We start from the raw sequence: 23,719 nt of genomic DNA, 5'->3' as shown, positions 1-23,719 counted from the left end.
ATGACCCCTATGCACCCCATCTAAGAAGAAAAGGGAGGCAGGTCCCTGATGCTTCACCAGGGAGCTGGCGGTCCCTTAATGGCACTGCAGCAGGGGTGACTGACCTGAGGCGATCCCAGGGAAGTGTGGCCACCCTCCTGTACTCACAATGAAAAGAGAGAGTGAGGGGGACAGGGAACTCTGGGGATTACGCCTATGACCCCTGTGCACCCCATCTAAGAAGAAAAGGGAGGCAGGTCCCTGAGGCTTCACCAGGGAGCTGGCAGTCCCTTAATGGCACTGCAGTTGGGGCGACTGACCTGAGGCGTCCCCAGGGAAATGTGGCCACCCTTCTGCACCCCACGATGAAGAGAGAGGTAAGGGGGCAGGGACTACATGGGAAATGTCTGTCGGTCCCTGTGCACCCAGCAGTAAGAGTTACTGCCGTCCCTGTGCGAGTCGTTCCCTGATGCTACCCCAGGGTGCGTGATACTCAAAAATTTCAGGGACAGAAATGTATTTGTGGCTCCTGAATGCAAACGGAGACCGCACTGTGCTGGACTATGTTCAATCTGGCGTTTCCTGCTCCTACAGGGATGTCATGTATTTTGTGCTCTCAAAATGGCGCTTCCCGCCTTACCAGGGAAGCCATGTGCTGTGCTGCAAGGATTTCTGCAGTTTGCCAGCTTGGGCTGCTCTTCAGCTTGCAAGAAAGTGCGGGAACTGTTCAAACCCCTCCCCCTTTGCTTGTTCTGGATTGGACTATCCTATCTACCAGGGGGAGGAGCTAAGTGTGTTCCACTGAGCAACAGGAAGTGAGGAGCCAGATGCACTTCCACTTCAAACACTGGTGGTTGTGTCTGCCAGGCTGCCTTGCTTGCTCCATTATGAGAGACTGGGCCTGTGTGCTGAGAAGCCTGTCAGCAGCACAGAGGCTGATGACATCATTGAGGTCTCTACCATTACCTCCACCGTACCCGAGTATGCTGTGGAGCTGTCAGTTCCAGTAACTGTTGCTGGTGCCTTCCATCTGATCCACGCAGCCAGCGTGGGTGCTACACCACAGAGGTATCGGCCGATGCCTCCCACGTACCCAATGCGGCAGGGATCTGCCCTGCTACTCATGGCGGTGAGCTGCATATCCTGTCTACAGATCCCTGCTGGGATGAAGCCCAGAAAGCTACGGATCTGTATCTGCGGCGTCAGCAGGAGAAGTGCCGGCCGGCACCACCCCTGATGACTGCATCGATTCTACTGTTGCTACTCCACCACCGGGAGCTAGGATGGCCGCCGAGTCGCCCGGCCGGGTGAGCTCCAGAGAGATCCAGGCCGCTCCGGTGAGTAATACCCTTCCGGTTGATCCTTTCCTCCTGACATGCAGGGAGTGGAAGAAGTCCCGGGAGGCCCTTCAGGCCCAGGCGCTGGCTGAAGCCCGCTGCTGTAAGAGCAGAGGAAGGGGCAAATTGAACTTGACCCAGGACTGTGCCATTGCTCCTCCCGGGGAGAGTTCCCTGAACATGCCCCCTAGAGACTTTGGTGCTGGCCCCTTGTCACCGGAGGCCCCAGTCCCTGAGTCATCTGCCCCTTCTGCCCCGCATTCCCCATCCAACACCAGTCCCAAGGTGCGACCCTTGACCCCCAGGCCCTCTTCACCTGGAAGCCCCGTGGCTCCCTATGGACAATATGATGTTATGTCTGTTAAGCAATTGGAAGGGTCTGTGCATTGGGGGGATTGTGATGATGAGGGGATGAGTTCAATGCAATCTGAAAATGTTTTGTCTCCTGTCAGAGAGGAGGCAGAAGGAACCCCTGTATGGGTAGGTCCTATATTCTGGGTGCTGCTACTGACAGAAGCTTGGTGAAATTTAGTAGAGCAGCCCGAGTAATAGTTCATAGGTTCAGAAAGATGGGCTATGAGTTCCCATATCTACCTAATGATACTGGGAGAATGATCAGGAAGCCTGCTCATTACTATTAATGTGTTCTATTACTGCTGTAGTAGAAATGGTTCTGTTTAGTTAGTCACTGTATTGCCATGTATCTGTGTCCATGCAGTAGTGAGTATGTCAGTTCTGTCAAGCTGGAGTGCATAGGAGTTATTGCATTTCAGCTCATGTAATTTACAGGTGTTGCTCAGCAAGGTAATGGTTATACCTGCTGCAGTCCAAGCCGGGACGGTTGGAGTTTTACCAGAGGGAGTATATAGCCTGGCCTTCGGCAGCTATTGCTAATTCTGGGCCTTTCCTCTGTCAGTCCTGTTAGAACAGGCAGTGGAAAGGTTAATTCCTTCAGATGGCCTGTTTGTGAGTTTCAGCTCTGAAGTATTGTAGCAATATTCAGAGGAGGGCCTAAGCCACCTGTGAGCATGTTAATCCAAAGGGTGGATATGGGTTGGAACACCCCTTGATGTGTGTGTGAGCCAATCGGTATCCAGCTTTGACTTGTAATGATTCAAAGTTAGAGACACTCCCTGAGGATATTCAAATTGAGACATGTCTCCAAAAAGATAGTATGTCAGTTAGTTAGTAGGAGTAGGAGAGAAGAGATTGAAGAGAGGGGACAGAGAATCGTTCTCCCCCTCTTGCCCCACCTGGGTAAGGAGGGGGGGGAAGTTAAGCTGCCATGAGCAGAAATGCAGAAAGCAAGATCAGGCCTATGATGTTCTGCTGTATGCTGTGTATGCTGCTCTGAATAAAGAACCACAGAAAGAAGCTGCTGTGTGTGTCACTGTTCCTGGTGTGAGGAGAATGGAGTGTCAGTGGGGGTCTCTCCTCTGGAGACCCCAGGAGATCCCTGCTGGCTGGAGGCACTGCACCACCCAGAGAGAGCAAGGTAACCTGTCCCACACCACCTCCTGTCCCTGTCCGGGTTCTCCCCACAACACCGCGGAGCCCTCAGCCCTCCTGTTTACCAGCAGGTCACAGCACCCAGACCACTCAGAGTGACCAGAAGGAGTGTACCCCCAATCTCATGTCGGGTGGGGTACCATAGAAGGGTTACATATATATATATATATATAAATATATATATATGTATATATATATATATATATATATATATATATATATATATATATATATATATATATATATAAATGTAGCCATGTGTTAAATTGGTGTACATATCTCTTTCTCATGCTGGCAGTAAACCTGGTAAGTATGCAGGATTGCCAGTAGTCATCATGGAGGTTTGCCCTCAGACCCTGGTGAGGTGTCATATGTCCCAAAGGAAGTGACAACATGCTGTGTGTCCACGGTTAGTGACATCAGAGATGTGCCTGTTCCTAGGTGATATAAGACACAGCACTGCCTAAAGTTAGGAGTTCAGTTTAGTTGGTGTTTTGACTCTGTTCAGGAGAGTCATGTGGAGGTCTGCAACAATGTTGCAGTAGTCTGATGCAGAGCTGTGAGTCTGGCAGCACAAGACAGACAGAGAGAAGCTGGTGAATCTTCCTTAGGGGAGAGGTGGAAGCAACTCCATTAGAAAAGAAGGAACCTTCCCAAGGATTGCAGCAAGAACATGTGTGGCTAAGATACTACTGCGAGGGGCAGCTAGCCACCTCAAGCAATAAAGATGACCTTGTTCAAGTATACCCTCATCTATAAGTGTGGAGTAATTACACAGAGAGGGGCACCACAGAGGAGTTCCTCACCAGGACCATCTACACGCGGACGCTGGGATCCTGATGAGGTGGAGGCGCTGCACTGGATATAGGTAGGACTCAGCACACTACCTCAGCTGCCTGTCTGGGCGGGCAATCCCCACACACCATCATGCGGTAGACTCAGGAGTCCTGTTGCCAACAGGTGCACCACCAGACATCACACTGTAATGGGGACTGGTTAGACCACAGGGGCCAATATGAGATTGGGTGGGTCAGGCCAGGTCAGAAAATCCGTTACATTTGGAGGCGCTGCTGAGATAAGTAGACCTGTCAACAGGACAGGCTTTTGCTAGGCACACTGGGAAACAGGGAGAAGTGTCTGCTGCCACTTTGTGCTGCGTTGGGACGGACCTAGGGGTAGTCAGGGGGCTGATGGAGTTTTGTCAGTTCGCAGGGATGACCTAGGGGCCTGACAGGAGTTGAGGGTTTGGAGCCGGGCTATAGCTGTCCTAGTCACCTTGAGGCATTGCTAGTTGGTAGGATGCCTAAAGGGATAGCCTGTTAACGTGGTCAGGAATCCTGAAGAGGGTCTGCGCTAGGCTGACCAAGATAGGTAGACGCCCAAGTACTGCATGGAAGCCCCAGAGTACTCTAGCCCATTCCAGACCACTTACCGAAGGGAGCACAGACTGGGAGGAAGGAGATACAGCAGACACAGAGAGAGTGAGCCTAGCCTGAGGTAGTGCAATCACGAGTCCAGCCTACATTAGGTACACACGGTGGTGCATCAGGGCAATCTTTATTGTACCGGCGTGGTGGCTGCCCCGCGGAGAGGAGCCCCATGTACAATAATTCTAAGTACAGTAACCCAATGGCGACCGCAAGAATGGAGGATCCGCGTGGTGCGGATAGTCCAAGATGGCGGATGGAGGCTGATGGGGAGAGCGCACCTGGTGTGTGTGCGGAGGAAGAGCAAGCAAAGGAAATGACTTTCACGAGCCTGCTATGGAGTGGTGCTAAGGCAGTGGTCGCACCGTTTTGGTCCTGCCTAGGACCGCAGGGTAATACCCTGGAGGACAGTGTTGAGGATATTGCGATTGTGGCTGGTGGAGACGAAGTCCAAAATGGCGGTTCCCGCTTCCCTGGGAGACCGCGTGGGTTTGCTGCAGAAAATTCTGCAGTTGCAAATGTTGCAGAGAGCTGGCCAGGAGTGGCGCCAACAGGAAAACCCTGCCCTGATGGGGGGTACGGCGCGAAAGCTGTGGCCGCGCCCTCATGGACAGTGACTAACTCAGCCCCAGTGCTGAGCCAGCCGATCAACCTGTGGGACCTCCCCCTAATCTCAACCAGGGGGAGTGATTTCCAATTATGCCCCGTGGGTATGAATCCAGCGGAGCAAGGAGCTGGTGAGCCGGCGGTGCTGTTACCGAAAGTAGTTCCTGCAGAAGGAGCTGTATTGGCGCCAAAGGAAGAACACCACCTTGCTGGGGATAAGGGCGCGAAAGCTGTGGCCGCGCCCTCTAGGACTGTAAGAGGTGCGGCCTCAATTAAAGGACATCCTATCCCGTTGTGGGATCCGCCCATAATTGCTACTACTGGTGGCGGGTTCCAGCTGTGTCAGATGAGGGCGGAGCTGGACAAAGGAGTAGCTGACAACCCAGCCTCTGCTTGTCAGTCGCGCGGAGCTAGCTTGCAGAACAGACCGTTGCTGCAAGTGCCTCCCACAAAGAGAATGTTACGCCGGAGTAGCCCGCAGACCAGACCTGTCCCTAGAACTGAGGTGGCAGGTATGAATACACACACCGACAGAGCAAGGGACGTGTCCGGGTTGTGGTATTAGATGGTGCCAGGCCAGATGGGGTGTATTGCGAGAATACTTGCCGATACCGTTTTCCCAGAAGAATGGTCGTTGCCGTTGCCGAGATCAGGGGTAGGAGATGTATGGAGGGATCGAGATGAGTGCCGAGGTCGAAGGGAGCCAGAAGGTACTAAAACAGGAACAATCCGAAGTCGAGAGCCAAAGGGGGTAGTCTGCCAAGCTGCATCAAAACCGAGAGAATCAAAGAACAAGCACTGTGAAACACCCATACAAAAACTATGACGAGCGAGGAAGCACAGAACAGAGAGGGTATATAAAGCTGGAACAGCCAATCAGGAGAGGGGGCGTGCCTGGAGGGCCCAGGGAGCTTCAGTGCATTGGCTGCTGTTCTTAGAGCTCAGGTGACACTCAGCAAGAGCCAGATTGAAACCATGCGGTGTTTGGGGGCGGAGCCTGAGTGGGGATAAGTTCAAGGGCTTTTGTGTGTGCACTGTAAGTCCAACGTTTGCATGAGAGGAAGCAACGTGGGGTGCGCACGTGTGTGCGGGGCGGCGATTCCGCGCCGACGGCTGTGGCGCAGAGCGTGGAGGAAGAACCTCGTGGAGCGTCCCACCATGCCGAGGGGTAAGTGATGAAGCTGAAGGGGGCTTGCGTGGTTGTAGTGGAAGGGTCTGAGCAGTGTAAGGAGAGAGCCGTGAGCTCCGCCTGAGACGCTGTGTGCTCACATTCCTAACAGAGAATGACACAACCGCAGGAAGTAACCACGATGGTCTCCACCCAGCCTTATTCGGTGCCCGGAGGAGTGTTGGTGGTTCGGGTGGCAGGCACTGAGACGGTAGTGGGCCTCTGCCTACAATGTCGGCTACCTGGCGGTACTATGGGCACGGCGGCGCGCTGTCCACAATGCGGTACCCAGTATTTGTGGCGATGCCCACCTTTGTGCCAATTCAAGCGATTGACCCCCTGGGGGATACGGCTATGCTGTCCACCGAGTCCCCCGGTGCACTGTGGACCGAAAGTGCAGATTCCGGAGAATGGGGATCGGAGCCGATTACTACGGCTGGGTCAGAAGAGAAAGGAGCGGTCGGTCAGCATGCCGACCGAGAGACCAGAAGGCGGTCACCACGATCGGTGATCCCGAGCCCAGTAAAAGTGGATTCCTCCGATGAGGAACCCAAAGTGTTACCCGGGGCAGTGATCCGGCCTGTGGCAGTATCCTGTGGAGGAAACGGGAGGAAGGCGCCACTTACCGAGAACAATGGAGAAAGGAGTCGGGTGTCGCCCGTGGAGCGGAAGGTCGAGAGGCGGAGCCCTTCCATTCCGGGGACCGGCGGGTCCAGTGGCGACGGGCGATCCACGCCCACCCTGCGGAGCGGTAAGAGTAGCCCGTGTGGTTACCTAGCTCCGATAACGGCAGTTGCAGAGGAGAGGCCATGCCAGGCCCAGATGGTGCAGAAACAACCTGAGAGGCGGAGTCCCATGGCCGTGGTGACTGGCGGAGTCGATGGCGGAGGAAGAACCACTCCGAGCCGACGGAGCGGTGAGACACATCCTTACCCTCCACAGGCGCCGGTGGTGGCAACGGCGGAGAAAGGCCTAGTCCGGGCCCGAGCGGAGCGGAGAGCAGGACCATCACTACCGGCAGCGAATGTCGTTCTGGAGGAAGAGATCCCGCATGGGGATCCCTCTCAAGATGGCGGAGTTTCCGGTTCCGGCGATGACATCACTTCCGGCGGAGGTAGCGGAACGATCAGAGAGATGACAACAACGCATCGGCGATCGGGCAGTGCTTCCCGATCACCTGTGTCAACAAAGAGCTGGCAGGCTACAAGGAGAGCCGAGAAGGGTGAGGCTCAGCCAGCAGTGAGTCCTCGCAGTGATCCGGGACAATCCAAGGGTAGAGAGCGGCTCGGAACCCCGCGGATACCATTTGCCCGTCCCTACACCCAAACCCATGCCCTAGATAAAGCCCCTGTCCCAGTCACCTTTTCCTGTGGGTCCACGTCTAGTTTGGGAATGTCGGGAGGGTCCCAGGGAACCGGTGAGGAACGGACTGGGGAGAGACTGGCCAGTTATGCATCTGATGGTGGGTCGAGGGGTGGAGGGCAGTTGGGGGAGGCATCTACGTCGAGTTGGAGCTCTAGAGTGGCTATAGCAAAATTAGAGGAAAGGCCCAAGTGAGTGGGGTGGTCTAAGTCCCGATCTACTGGGACATCAGGAGTGTCTTCCTGGGGGGACACGGAGGAGGGAGACTCCCTAGAGTCAGAGCCCGAGAAGGTTAGGGAGAACCGGTGGTGGGCCCCATTATTCGAGGGTTATGTGGGATGGATGGATTCCACTGATGAGGAAAATTGGGATTCTGATAGTTCCATAGAAAATTGGGATCATGAATTATCAGATGAAAATTGGTATACTGGGACAGCAGAAAGGATAGCTTACAGTTCCAGGGAGTGCCTTAAGGAAGTGTATGGGTATGATCCTCTAAGTCCACTAGCATCCATGCCAGAGTTATGGGCTGTTTGTGGGTGTCCAGTATGTCACCCAGAGTGTTACAGCATTGCTGCTCTAAACCTAGTGGACCATGCTGTGCGTAGGCCACCGTAAGAGGGTATGGTAGTACCACTAATGGATACTCCATCAGGGAGTAATCCTGGTTTTATACATCTACGTTAGAATGTATCTGTTATGTTTATGATGAAAAGATATGTACTGTAATGTGTATTGTTGTGTTTTGCAGTGCTACCTGAAGGAAGGTTCCGCAAATTTAGATCCCAGCCGCGTCGTTGGGTTCCAACAGGGGGAGAATGTAGCCAGTGTAAAATTGGTGTACATATCTCTTTCTCATGCTGGCAGTAAACCTGGTAAGTATGCAGGATTGCCAGTAGTCATCATGGAGGTTTGCCCTCAGACCCTGGTGAGGTGTCATGTGTCCCAAAGGAAGTGACAACATGCTGTGTGTCCACGGTTAGTGACATCAGAGATGTGCCTGTTCCTAGGTGATATAAGACACAGCACTGCCTAAAGTTAGGAGTTCAGTTCAGTTGGTGTTTTGACTCTGTTCAGGAGAGTCATGTGGAGGTCTGCAATAATGTTGCAGCAGTCTGATGCAGAACTGTGAGTCTGGCAGCACAAGGCAGACAGAGAGAAGCTGGTGAATCTTCCTTAGGGGAGAGGTGGAAGCAACTCCATTAGAAAAGGAGGAACCTTCCCAAGGATTGCAGCAAGAACATGTGTGGCTAAGATACTACTGCGAGGGGCAGCTAGCCACCTCAAGCAATAAAGATGACCTTGTTCAAGTATACCCTCGTGTGTAAGTGTGGAGTAATTACACAGAGAGGGGCACCACAGAGGAGTTCCTCACCAGGACCATCCACAAGCGGACGCTGGGATCCTGAAGAGGTGGAGGTGCTGCACTGGATATAGGTAGGACTCAGCACACTACCTCAGCTGCCTGTCTGGGTGGGCAATCCCCACACACCATCATGCGGGAGACTCAGGAGTCCTGTTGCCAACAGGTGCACCACCAGACATCACACTGTAATGGGGACTGGTTAGACCACAGGGGCCAATATGAGATTGGGTGGGTCAGGCCAGGTCAGAAAATCCGTTACATATATATATATATATATATATATATATATATATATATATATATTAGAGAAAAAGAGAAAAGAAGCGCCCGATCCTTGTGTAAAATCAGATGGAAATATTTTATTACATCACGGACAAGACAAATGCACACTTACAATTTGTCTGATAAAATAAGGCATATTATGGGATCAGCCCATGCACCAACTGAAGACTCCACGGTCACCTCTGTGTGTATTGAAGTCCACAATGGTTCCGGATCTTGTGTCTGTGTCAGCCGCTGTCTCCAAGATGAAGGATCTTTACTTTCCTTTATGAGCGCTTAGTTGTAGCGTGCGGCCGCCATTCACCTCTCTCGTGGAGCACCGGGACCCGGAAAGGACTTGACACACGTCTTTACGTCCTCACGCTGGTGCTAGGAACTGCTCGACCACCGTAGATTCAATGCCAGAAATCCCTACGCGTTTCTTGCGTCTTTGCGGATTTCATCAGGGGATGGATACCACACAGAACTGCCTGGTGTTAAATAGTCCCTTAGACCAATAAAAATCGTTTTTTCACAGCTGTGTTCAGTTCCATAGGTATCGTTAAGCTAATCTATACCTGGTGCAACGATGTTAATCTATTGCTGAATTAATTGAAAGAGAATATATTTATAATACATTTGAAACAAATAAAAGTGAAAACATATAAAAACAGAATCAAATTAATTAATATGATGTAATTAAACTAAAACATTCATGACTACATAATGAAAGCAAATATAATCATAATAATGTTTAACAACAAAGGCTAATTGCAAATAATAAATAAAACCTATTCAAACCTAATCAATATTAGTAATATTGCATATTAATTGATTAAACATATATATAAAAGTAATGAAACTCCTGTTACATGTATAATAGCCCTTGCTAAAAAACTCAAAAATTCAAATGTTATTAGAGGACAACATTGTATAAACTTTCTATTGATTAGTGCTAACCAAAATAGTATAGCTAATTAGATATCATACTATTGTTATTAATTAGTGTTTCAAACACTACTAAGGTTTGGTTAAGCTTGTTTAGAGAGTGAATTAAAATTTGAAACTCCATATATAATGCAAAGGAAGAGATGAAAATAGTGCAATAATGCTTGATTAATTACAGTATTGAGACCTTATATCTGACATTAGATTATGTTCATGTAGGTTAAATCAAGTACTGGATAAAGAGTGAGTAATTTGTAATTTTAAAATTGCTTTGTTTTGTTTGTATTTATACTAACCCTGGAAAAATTAGTTATTTGGTGGGAGATTATAATAATACTATTCACACTGGAGATCCATACTGGTCTCCTATGTGATTGAGCTACAAATAACATATAAAATATATCAATATTACATAAAAGCAAAATAATCCCCCTTAATCATGGAAGATTTGAGTTTGGAAGAATACAACCAGTACAGCATTTAGAAAGAGATGAACTAAGAGGCAGCAATCCAAACTGTTGTGATAAGATTGTATAAATAAAAATGTCTAAATAAAAAGTGTGTGTGATGTGCAATATGAGATGAAAAATCAATTTTCATTATAATATATGTGATAATTATACAACAATTTCAATATGTGAATGTTAAGTGATTTAATAAATTATTGGATATAGTGAAGATGAATTTTATAATATGTGTATTAATAAAATTATAAATTTATTGACATTAATTATAATGTCTCAATTGTGTCTATGTGATTGTGAATAATATATAATACAAGTGATAAAAAATATATAATAGAATATACACAAAAACTATATATTAAATATATAATTTGTTTGAAAAAAGAAAAACTTGTGATATTTTGTTTCAATTCAGACCAGGGGTCCCCCATTGCATACACCGACTAAGAAATCAAAGGGAGCACGATAAACATGCTCAACCCAGACCTCTGAGATTCCATCAATGTAAACATGAGAATAGTTAAACGATGGTGCTTATATCGATACAGTCATTGAGACCTACTGGACTCAATGTTTCCAACATATATATCCAGTAGGTCTCCCTTAAAGCTGCAGTTCAGTCAATATCCTGCATGTTTGTTTGTTTTTAATAAATCAGTTCTGTAGTAAGAAAAAATACTTTTAGCATTTTCTGTTTTTAAAAAAACAACTTTGAAAGACCAATTTTCTTGTATTCTATTTTAACAGCCATTTGCTAAGGCACTGCCCCTTCATGTCCTGTCACAAGCCCTGGCACACCCCTTTGTCAGCCCTGCCCTCCCTCTAGCACTTGTCAGTTCAGGATTGCTCATGAATATTCATGAGCTTCCACTGCCAGTCAAGCAGATTATAAACAAATGCCAGCTTTTAATATGTCACCAAATTTCGACCTATCAATACATGGAAAACGAATTGAGCTGCAGCTATACAGTTCTTTAGGTAATTAGAGATTGCACACATGAAACTATTGAAGTAAAAAAATAAATGTAAAAAAAAAAAAAGACTGAACTGCAGCTTTAAATTCAGTTTCTTAACTCTATCACCACTCAGTACCGTTAAGGCGATGTGTTCCAAGCACAAGACTCTTAGAGAAGTTGGATCCTTATTATGTTTGTCCAAAAAGTGTCTAGACAGGTTATGAGTTGTAATGCCATGTATGATGTTTCGTTTTTTGAAGTGAAACTTCCTTAGTGGCACCTCATTCGTGATGGGGCAAAAATGGATTGTGGAGACAGAAATGAAACGGATGTGACGTCAGTGCTGGCAGTTGAGGCCGGGCTGTGTTCTGGCTCAGCCCGACCCCAACACTGACATCACACCCGCTCCACAAATCAGATGCGGCGGCGGCGGCGATAGCCGCCGGCGCCGCTCCTAATGGCCCCCGCTCCCCCCACATGGCTGATGACATGCTCCTAACGCCGCCATTCCCCCCGCACATCCGCTGCCAAGCCGCGCATGCTCAGTAATCATGGGGACTGGAGGAAAGCCACACATGCGCAGAAGCGGTTGGCAGCGGCGCCGTTCCCCGCCCGCTGCCACGGCTGTTGACATGTGTTGCCGTTCCCCGTCTGCTGCCCGGGACAGCAGAGACCGCCCGACCGGGACAGCCCCCCCCCCACCCTTTCCTAACCCGAATGGGACCTCCCTCCCAGCCCACACATGGGCCCGCCTAACTTCCACTACCGCTGCCATGCCGCGCATGCGCAGAAGCGGCTGGCAGCGGCGCCATTCAGCCCTCCAGTGACGCGGGCGTTTGCGGGCCCCCCAGGAAGCGGTGGTACAAAAACCCGGGCGCAACCCGCGTGGACCCCCCCCCGGACCCCCCACACACTGACGGACCCCCCCAGACCCCCCACACACTGACGGACCCCCCCACACACTGACTGACCCCCCCACACACTGACTGACCCCCCCCGGACCCCCCCACACACTGACAGACCCCCCCAGACCCCCACACACACTGACTGACCCCCCCAGACCCCCACACACACTGACTGACCCCCCCAGACCCCCACACACACTGACTGACCCCCCCAGACCCCCACACATACTGACTGACCACCCCAGACCCCCACACACACTGACTGACCCCCCAGAGACCCACACACACTGACTGACCCCCCCAGACCCCCACACACACTGACTGACCCCCCCAGACCCCCACACACACTGACTGACCCCCCAGACCCCCAAACACACTGACTGACCACCCCAGACCCCCACACACACTGACTGACCCCCCAGAGATCCACACACACTGACTGAACCCCCCAGACCCCCACACACACTGACTGACCCCCCCAGACCCCCACACACACTGACTGACCCCCCCAGACCCCCACACACACTGACTGACCCCCCCAGACCGCCACACACACTGACTGACCACCCCAGACCCCCACACACACTGACTGACCCCCCAGAGACCCCCACACACTGACTGAACCCCCCAGACCCCCACACACACTGACTGAACCCCCCAGACCCCCACACACACTGACTGAACCCCCCAGACCCCCACACACACTGACAGACCACCACACACACTGCCTGACCCCCCCAGACCCCCACACACACTGCCTGACCCCCCCAGACCCCAACACACACTGCCTGACCCCCCCAGACCCCCACACACACTGACCCCCCCAGAGCCCCACACACACTGACTGACCCCCCCAGACCCCCACACACTGACCCCCCCAGACCCCCACACACACTCACAGTCACACGCACACTCAGTCACACTCACACGCACACTCACAGTCACACGTACACTCAGTCACACTCACAGTCACACGCACACTCAGTCACACTCAGTCACACGCACACTCAGTCACACTCACAGTCAGACGCACACTCAGTCACACGCACAGTCAAACGCACACGCTCAGTCACACGCACACTCTCAGTCACACGCAAACTCAGTCACACGCACACTCTCAGTCACACGCACACTCTCAGTCACACGCACACTCTCAGTCACACGCACACTCTCAGTCACACGCACACTCTCAGTCACACGCACACTCTCAGTCACAAGCACACTTTCAGTCACAAGCACACTATCAGTCACACGCACACTATCAGTCACACGCACACTCTCAGTCACACGCACACTCTCAGTCACACGCACACTCTCAGTCACACACACACTCTCAGTCACACGCACACTCTCAGTCACACGCACACTGTCACACGCGGAATTCACACTTAGTGCAAATAACTAATACAGGGGATGTGTGCCGAGCACGCGCATTCTAAGTCAAATTTATTTGCGTTTTGTCATTGAGATTGTATTTTGATTTTTAATTAAAACATCACCAACACCAACACAAATACAATTTCTGTGACAAAAGTCAAAGAAGTTTCACTTACTATGCGCGTGCACAGCACACACAGCTTTTTTTATTATATATGATTTTGGCTCATTTTTTCACATGTTTTTTATGTGTTCACAATTTTCTTATGAGCCTATTATACTTATATTATATGTTTAGTATAGTCCTATGACTTATTGAGTCATTTTTGTGATTTGCATAGCAAATTCATTTTTTAATTTTCATTTTTTCAAAATATTTTTATTTTTAATTTTTTCACCCATTTTTTCAATTATATGCACACTTCTTTTTTGTTTTTTAATCATCTAATGAGTTTTTTATTCTTTTTTAGGCAAGTTATACATTTGATTCATGCCATTTTATACTGATATTTATCTATTTACAATAAACTATTATACCTGGTGTGATATATATATATATATTCATGTAGAGGTATCAGTACTATACATATACATATACATATACATACACATACACATACATATATATATATATAGCAGCAGAAACTATCTTTCCCTAGCACAGTGCCTGGGAAATGTTACTGTCTTAATCTGCACAGTATGTGACACGTGATCCGTTTTGAAGTCTAAAAACTACAACTCCCATGATCCCCTTAGTGTGAGCATGCGCAGTAGGACACAGAGCTGTGCCCTGGATGTAGTCTCCACTTCCGGGAAAGAGAAGATGAAGAAATAAAGTGGCGGAGGAAGCACACAGGAGCCTTTTCTGTAAGTAACTTACTTTGTATTCAAAGCATCAGAGCAGGTATATGCAAACACGTGGCGTTTCAGGACAGACACGTCCTCTCCTCAGACCATACACCTTACTGCAATAGTGACACTAACAAGTATATACACCCCTAGGGGTTACACAATCCCCTCATACCCATCACCTGTGTTTACAGCCGGGCAGCAACTGCAGCCTCAGTACTTTCTGGTTGTCGCCAAAAAACCTGGAAACCAATAACAAAATAGAGAGTCACACAGGGACAGAGCAGCACACTTGCTGAACTGTGAGAAGTCATATTGCATAAGTTACACTTAAGTAACAGTAAAATTAAGCAACATGTATGCACTGTATTGGTGCCATAAAGGATATTTAATGACTATAAATTAGTCTGAAGAGCTGGAAGCTGCCATGCTGATATTTTCTTTCTTAGATAATACTAGCTGAGAGCCCCGGCGTTGCCCGGGATGTTTGTGGTGTGGGTGTGGCATTTGGGTGGGGAGTGGTCCACACGGCCCATGTGCGGTGGTAGTGCTGCTGTGGCTGTACTGATGGTGATTGTATCGGTGTGCTGATTTGGGAGGGTTTGGTGCTGATGTGGGGGTGCGGATGTGGGTGTGCCGATGGGGGAGGTGCAAAGGTGGTGATGTGTGGGTGCTGATGGGGGCTGAGAATGGCGGGGAGCCGAGAATGCCAGTGTGCTGGGGGGGCATGGGATACCGGTGTGCTGATGTGGTGGTGCTGGGGATAGTGTGTGTGTGTATACATGTTTGTGTGTATACATTGTATGTGTGTGTGTGTGTGTGTATATACATGTGTGTATGTGTACATGTGTGTGTATACATGTGTGTGTGTGTATACATGTGTGTGTGTGTATACATGTGTGTATGTATACATTGTGTGTATGTATATATTGTGTGTATACAACATGTTTGTGTGTGTATACACGTGTGTATACACATGTGTGTGTGTATACATGTGTGTGTATACACGTGTGTGTATGTATAAATGTGTGTGTGTGTGTGTATACACGTGTGTGTGTATACACGTGTGTGTGTATACACGTGTGTGTGTATACATTATGTGTATGTATACCTGTGTGTGTATACGTGTGTGAGTGTATGTCTCCATGTGTGTGTGTACGTGTACATGTGTGTGAGTATAGGTGTACATGTGTGTGTGTGTGTGTGTGTGTACGTGTCTACGTGTACATGTGTGTGTGTGCACGTGTACATGTGTGTGTGTCTATGTGTGTGTGTGTGTGTCTACGTGTGTGTGTTTGTGTATACGTGTGTGTGTGAATACGTGTGTGTGTTTGTGTACGTGTGTGTATACGTGTGTGTGTGTGTATACGTGTGTGTATACGTGTGTGTGTGTGTGTGTGTCTACGTGTGTGTGTGTGTGTGTGTGTCCCTGTGTGTCCTTTGGCCCGTCACTCCGCCTCAGGCCAATGAGAGGTGTGCGGGGGCGGGCCAAGGGACCAATGAGGTGGGAAGGGGGGGGAGGAGGTGGAAAGGGGGGGGGGAGGAGGTGGGAAGGGGGGGAGGAGGTGGGAAGGGGGGGGAGGAGGTGGGAAGGGGGGGGGGGAGGAGGTGGGAAGGGGGGGGGGGGAGGAGGTGGGAAGGGGGGGGGGGAGGAGGTGGGAAGGGGGGGAGGAGGTGGGAAGGGGGGGGAGGAGGTGGGAAGGGGGGGGAGGAGGTGAGGAGGGGGGAAGGTGGTGAGGAGGGGGTGGGGGGGAAGGGGGGGGAGGTGGTGGGAAGGGGGGGGAGGTGGTGGGGGGAAGGGGGTGGAGGTGGTGGGGGGGGAGGGGGGAAGGGGGGGAGGTGGTGGGGAGGAGGGGGGAAGGGGAGGAGGGGGGGGGGGAGGTGGTGGGGAGGAAGGGGGGGAGGAGGGAGGAAGGGGGGAGGAGGGGGGGAGGAGGGAGGAAGGGGGGAGGAGGGGGGAAGGGGAGGGGGGGAAGAGGGGGGGAGGGAGGTGGTGGGGGGGAAGGGAGGGAGGTGGTGGGGAGGAGGGGGGAAGGGGGGGAGGTGGTGGGGAGGAGGAGGGAAGGGGGGAGGAGGGGGGGAGGTGGTGCGGGGGAGGTGGTGGGAAGGGGGGGGAGGTGGTGGGAAGGGGGGAGGAGGGGGGAAGGGGGGGAGGTGGTGGGGAAGTGGTGGGAAGGGGGGGAGGTGGTGGGAAGGGGGGGGTGGTGGGAAGGGGGGGGTGGTGGGAAGGGGGGGGGGTGGTGGGAAGAGGGGGAGGTGGTGGGAAGGGGGGGTAGGTGGTGCGAAGGGGGGGAGGTGAAGGGGGTGGGGGTGGAGGGGAGGTGAAGGGGAGGTGAAGGGGGGTGGAGGGGAGGTGAAGGGGGTGGGGGTGGAGGGGAGGTGAAGGGGAGGTGAAGGGGGGTGGAGGGGAGGTGAAGGGGGGTGGAGGGGATGTGAAGGGGGGGGTGGAGGGGAGGTGAAGGGGGGGGGTGGAGGGGAGGTGAAGGGGGGGGGTGGAGGAGAGGTGAAGGGGGGGTGGAGGGGCGGTGAAGGGGGTGGAGGAGAGGTGAAGGGGGGGTGGAGGGGCGGTGAAGGGGGTGGAGGGGCGGTGAAGGGGGTGGAGGGGAGGTGAAGGGGGAGGGTGGAGGGGAGGTGAAGGGGGGGGGGTGGAGGGGAGGTGAAGGGGGTGGGGGGTGGAGGGGAGGTAAAGGGGGGGTGGAGGGGAGGTGAAGGGGGAGGGTGGAGGGGAGGTGAAGGGGGGGGTGGAGGGGAGGTGAAGGGGGTGGAGGGGAGGTAAAGGGGGGGTGGAGGGGAGGTAATGGGGGGGTGGAGGGGAGGTAATGGGGGGGTGGAGGGGAGGTAAAGGGGGGGTGGAGGGGAGGTGTGGAGGGGAGGTGAAGGGGGGGTGGAGGGGAGGTGAAGTGGGGGGTGGAGGGGAGGTGTGGAGGGGAGGTGAAGGGGGGGTGGAGGGTGGAGGGGGGGGGTGGAGGAGAGGTGAAGGGGTGGTGGAGGGGAGGTGAAGGGTGGGGTGGAGGGGAGGTGAAGGGGAGGTGAAGGGTGGGGTGGAGGGGAGGTGAAGGGTGGGGTGGAGGGGAGATGAAGGGGGGGTGGAGGGGAGGTGAAGGGGGGTGAGGGGAGGTGAAGGCCGCTCCCTCAGCCGTCCGGCCGCTCCCTCAGCCGTCCGGAAGCTCCCTCAGCCGTCCGGAAGCTCCCTCAGCCGTCCGGAAGCTCCCACGTGGATCTGAGGCGGGAGGCAGCTTGTTGTGGCCGCTCCCCCGCTGTGTCCCGGGCGCTCGCTCCTCCGCTGACTGTAGCGGCGCCGGGGGTGGAGGGGAGGTGAAGGGGGGTGAGGGGAGGTGAAGGGGGGTGAAGGGGGTGAGGGGAGGTGAAGGCCGCTCACTCACCCGTCCGGAAGGTCCCACGTGGATCTGAGGCGGGAGGCAGCTTGTTGTGGCCGCTCCCCCGCTGTGTCCCGGGCACTCGCTCCCCCGCTGACTGTAGCGGCGCCGGGGGGGGGGGGCTGAAAGCGCGGGAAACAGGGAGACACGGGGAGAGGAGGAGGTGCACGCGGGTGTGGAGGCTGATGTTCGGGGAGGAAGAGGCGGAGGCTCCGGGACCGGCGGGTATGTGAGCCCCACCCCCCGGGTTATACATGCTGCTAATGTACACCCCCCCCCTACTGTGTGTGTGTGTGTGTCCCTGTGTGTGTGTGTGTCCCTGTGTGTGTGTGTCCCTGTGTGTGTGTGTGTGTGTGTGTCCCTGTGTGTGTGTGTGTGTCCCTGTGTGTGTGTGTCCCTGTGTGTGTGTGTCCCTGTGTGTGTGTGTGTCCCTGTATGTGTGTGTGTCCCTGTGTGCGTGTGTCCCTGTGTGTGTCCCTGTGTGTGTCCCTGTGTGTGTCCCTGTGTGTGTCCCTGTGTGTGTCCCTGTGTGTGTCCCTGTGTGTGTCCCTGTGTGTTTGTGTCCCTGTGTCCTTTGGCCCGTCACTCCGCCTCAGGCCAATGAAAGGTGTGCGGGGGCGGGCCAAGGGACCAATCAGATTTCCCCTAGGGACACCGGACATCCAGGCAGGCAGGCATGCATGCATGCATGCATACAGTGCTTTCACTAATATAGTATAAGATTTCTGCTGAAAGGTGCAAGTTAAAAGATGGTTCAATGTTATGAGCTCTCAGTCAAAAGCAGCATTATTACACACATGTACAGTATCTGGGCATAAGATAACAAGGCAATCTACAAACCATTAGGGATATATAGGATTAAAAGACATAACTCCTATTATAGATAGTGAAGACACCGAGGCACATAGGCTAGATCATAAGTGTTATCTAGTAACTTATTAATAATAGAGTAGACTTAAGTGGGATAAACAGAATAGTAGAATCCATAGCAGTCGTGGGCCAGAGTGACAGAGGTTTAAACCTGTGTCTCTGGTATATCCACCCGCATATATCTGGGTTAATAGTAGAGGCTGACCTTACCCCAGGAACCAGTCTAGTTAAAGTCACAATACTTACTTCGACACGGAGATTCTGCTGCTGGAGAAGCCCTATGAGACAGGACCAGGGCTCGGGAGCGAGCACACGTCAGGGGAACACGTATGAATATAAATATGTTTCTCTGACTGCATTACACAGTGATTTAGTGACCCCTCTAGCAGAATCTTTGCCGATTGATCAGAGGAGAAAGGATCGATCTGCAACTTAGTTAATCACTTGTCAGTGTTTGCATTGAAGGGGATTTTTTTTTGAAAGGCAGCTTAAACTGCTGCTTTAAATCTAACCTAGCGGCGGGAAAACATGAAATCTCTTGGTGTACTTGACTTCCCTGAAAAGGATGAAATCACCATTTAACCCTTTGGGTGCCCTTTTGATGTAGCTGCTATGTCACCGCGTCTAGCCCCATGATGTAATAGCTACGTCATAGTAATCCTGCTGGTTTTCCTAGGGGAGATGTCATTCTGTGCTCCTGTGCAGGGCAGGACGGATCTATCACTACGTGGGATAGAAGGGAGGGGGTCTCCCTGTCTGTTATGTCATCAGTGAGGGAGCGATCACGTGACCACCCCCCCCCCGTCACTCAAAGGGTTAAAATAACTGTTTTACTTATTTGTGTATTGTAAAAGAAATCCTGTTCTGTATTTGTCCAGGAACATTTATGTGTTTGACTAATGAGGGCATTATGATTACTTTGTTTTCTATGGAAGTGTTATGTTTTTTTGTTTGCTAAACAGGATTTTTAATTTGACAATTCGCTACATTTAACCTATTAAATATGCCATTGTTGTTGGTTCACGTTCTTCCTAGGAGGGACTGCCCCTTTAAATACCATTTTCCTACTCTGCTTCAGTTTAAATAAAGTGATAGAAACAAAAAGGGGTGAACTGCGCTCTAGTAATTGTGAACAAGTGATTAGTGCTCATTCAGTGATTAATAAGTGATTAATATATAAATATATAAACCTGTTACTTTAAATGTGAAGGTGTGCAGCTGTATTCGTGGAATGGCTATACAGACCAAGGCTAGAAGAACAAAGACAAAAGAAACAGCGCAAAAAACCTCATAGTGTAGTATATATAAAAAACTTATATTGGTATAACAGGTGAGTATTGCACGTACATCAGTTAAAATATTTACTGGCAGTACATGAATATGGACATGTTACCAATCAGCAACGGGTGGGGAATAGTGGTCATCAGATGGATATTCTTCTCCTTTCACGTCTCCTTTAAATGCTCTCTGCACGAATCAAACAGCCGTGGTGTATGGCATCAGCCCCACAGCGTGGACACAGCAACCCGGTTGAATTCGTCTGTCCCGCGGTGTACTCACAGCTGTTGCAGAGAAGCAAGCTCTCACTCCCTGGCAGGGATCCCTGACGAAGTACATTTGAAGTACGAAACGCGTTGGATGAGAGGGCGCATTTCCAGTACTACCCGATGTGCGATTCTATCCTATCTGCTATTCTGTTCCATCTCCGTTCCCTCCCGCTGCCTCCCTGACCGGCTGATACTGTGAAACTTTTGGCGCCACCGGATGACGTCATTGACGTGCGCCCAAAGTAGACGTCACACGTGCGGACAGACGCCGGAAAGCCAGGGAGTGAGAGCTTGCTTCTCTGCAGCAACAGCTGTGAGTACACCGCGGGACAGACGAATTCAACCGGGTTGCTGTGTCCACGCTGTGGGGCTGATGCCATACACAACGGCTGTTTGATTCGTGCAGAGAGCATTTAAAGGAGACGTGAAAGGAGAAGAATATCCATCTGATGACCACTATTCCCCACCCATTGCTGATTGGTAACATGTCCATATTCATGTACTGCCAGTAAATATTTTAACTGATGTACGTGCAATACTCACCTGTTATACCAATATAAGTTTTTTATATATACTACACTATGAGGTTTTTTGCGCTGTTTCTTTTGTCTTTGTTCAGTTTAAATAAATCCTGAGATTACAATCCCATACGAGTTTGTACAATCAGCCTTTTCTCCTTGCTAGCTATCCTAAGCACTCATTTTCCTCTCACCCCACACAAGTCTTTCCCCGTCTTAGGAACACAGGGCCACACTTTTCAAAGCCTTATTTAACTAGAGGCAGCTGTTGACATTATGGATAACTTTGGTTGCTGTCACCTACACTACTTTACCTAGTTTACTGGGCAGCTAATGGCAAATCTATATTCTCCAGACTATTACTCTGTGAACATTACCATCACTTATTGTCTTTCCAAATCCTCGCAAAAACCCCCGAAACTACTGAAGTTACAGAAATATTCATTTAGTTTATCCCCCAAACAGCTAGACAAATTATTTCCCCAATACCCCCTCAAGAGAAGAGTTACCAGTCTCGCATGGTTTCTCTTACTGTCTTTCTATTGCTGTTTGTGTTCTGTATCCCCCTTCCTCTTACAACCTTTATTTGCCTCCCAGGTACAGATGGTTATTTTTCCTTATCCACTTTGCCTCCTCTGTTTACCAAACACTAGATTCACTAAAGTGCAATAGCGTCAATTGCACTTTAACAGCCTCTCAAGTAAATGGCAATGAGCATGTGATCACAGCAGCTCTTTGCACCTCTCCCCTCACTCCTGTCTTCTCCTCACAGCCTTGTTCAGCACCATTGCTGCCCGTATGTAGCCTTAGGTTGAGTCCATGGTGACTCCAGCCATGCAGATGCGCGCTGAGGGAAAGCGAGTGCTTTCCCTGGCCTTAGTTCGCGTGCCGTCCGGGGGCGTGTCGGGGGCGGGCCAGTGACGTCACGGAGCTGGTTCTCCCTCATTGGGCGATCCGCTCACGTGACCGACCCTGCGCTCAAACTAGAAAATTAATGTCGTTGTGACGGTAAATACAAGCCACCAGTTATATGCCTGGAAAACCTATGTCTAGTCTGCAGTGCAGCACTGACTAGGTTAACTTCAGCTGGGAACCTCAGGACAATTAGTGGTATCCCAGCTGCCTAATCAAGGTGTGTTAAAACCCAGGTTGTAGACACATGAAGCTGGCTGTTGATGAGTGAGGAGTAAGCTGCTGCTAAAGAGATTTCCTGATACAAGGTCTGATTAGAAAAGTAGATGAATTGTGAACTGTATGTCCCCTGCATAGAAAAGGGCAACTGCCATATACACTGTCTGCTAAAGAGAAACTGTTTTTGTCTGTTTGCTGAAGGAAAAGCCATTTTTGTTTGTTGCTGAAAAAGAGCTGTTTTTGTTTTGTGTGCTGTATATTTTTCAAGGCAAAATAAAACAGCCTTGTCAAGAAACCCACGTGTATAGTTGCATGTACCCTGCAACATATGGTTGTCAAGAAGTGAGATTTGATTTTTTTCAAAAAGGCTCCTGCAGTTAAAAGGCCACACACACACAAGAATGGAAGAAATGTTGAAAGCGTTTCTGTGCGAGCAGGCCCGGCTGCAAGCAGAGAGAGATGAAAGACGTTGGCAGCAGCAAACCGAGCTCGTAGCCCAGCAGCAGGCAGCACAGGAGGAGCAAATGGCCAAGTTGCTGACCCAATTCCAGGGGTCTGCCAGTACAGAACCTGCAAGCAAACCCCCGATACTCCTGAGGAAAATGGCTCCGAACGAGGATCCAGAGGCTTTTTTACTGACTTTTGAAAGAGTTGCCGAAGCTCAGGGCTGGGCTACAGATCGCTGGGCAACTGCTTTGGCCCCGCTCTTCGTAGGAGAAGCCCAGGCCTCATATCAGGGTCTCCCAGCAGATCAGGCAATGGACTACCGCCAAGTAAAAGCCGCCATACGGATCGCTTAAGTCTGACCCCAGAGACCTACCGGCAGCAGTTCCGGAACATGAAGTACACCGCTAAGATGAGACCCCGGGTCCTTCGCTCAGCGATTATTGGACTTGTGTACACACTGGATACAACCTGAGGAGTGCACTAAGGAGGCAATTCTGAAGCAGGTGGTTTTGGAACAATTTTTACAAATAATACCCCCTTCCGCACGCTCGTGTGTAAAATGCCATGCTGCTGAAACCATAGCTTTGGCGGTCCGACTCGTGGAGAACTTCCTTGGGGCTGAGCAGCAGGCGAGTGTCCTGGACCCGACTCCACCGGCACTTGCGGATGCCCAAAGAGGGAGGTCAGATCAATGGGGAACCTACGGCCCGTCACGGAACCGCCAAGTCCAACGGAAGGAGCAGTCGTTCCAGCAAGGACGGAGTCCAAAGGCTGGTCCCCACAGAGACCCTCATCCGGAAGGAGATGTCTGTCACGGGGGACGAGCTTAATAACACATTTATATTTCGTGGATCCTGATTGAGCAGAACAGGTTGAGCAAAATAAACTGAGATTTATTCCCTTGATAGGCAAACACACGACAACTGCAGAATAAACTTAATAATTACACTCACGGATATAGAAACAGAGGATAATGTCCAGAAAGGTGCCAAAGCACCAGAAGATTGTTCTTTAAAATGTAGTCCATTTGCAAATTGCCAAATAAATAGCCAGTCCAATCCTTCTGTGAATGTGCAAAGTCTTTTCTGGTTCTTTATGGGTTCAGTCTGGAATCCCCAGGGCTAACGAAATCCTGAAGCAGGGCAAGTTTCCTTGTTGCGATGTTTTTAACCCCTTGCGTTCTGGAATCGTAGCCGCTGTACTTAGGTCTTATCCGCTTGAAGAAATCAGGTAACAGCAACAGCAACAACACAGGAATAACACAGGAATGAGGGGTACAGGCCTTTTTAAGGACAAGGGCCTGTGAAGTGTTACA

At 50.7% G+C, this 23,719-nt stretch overlaps 1 protein-coding gene across 2 annotated transcripts in view; it reads left to right on the top strand.

Annotated features, from left to right (window-relative positions):
- Window positions 1-23,719, top strand: part of LOC142466812 (uncharacterized) — a 557,357-nt gene that overhangs the window by 521,512 nt on the left and 12,126 nt on the right. The window contains exon 1 of one of the 2 annotated variants that reach the window (XM_075572278.1): window positions 14,459-14,532. The exons of the other annotated variant lie outside the window; for it this stretch is intronic. The gene's annotated coding sequence lies outside the window, so the exon portion shown is untranslated. Of the gene's footprint in view, window positions 1-14,458; window positions 14,533-23,719 lie in introns of those variants that run through there. 2 annotated transcript variants of the gene reach the window in all.

Source organism: Ascaphus truei, chromosome 15 (genome assembly GCF_040206685.1).
Source record: "Ascaphus truei isolate aAscTru1 chromosome 15, aAscTru1.hap1, whole genome shotgun sequence".
NCBI lineage: Eukaryota > Metazoa > Chordata > Amphibia > Anura > Ascaphidae > Ascaphus > Ascaphus truei.
The sequence above is the reverse complement of the archived record's forward strand: the minus strand, read 5'-3'. Positions and strand labels throughout refer to the sequence as shown.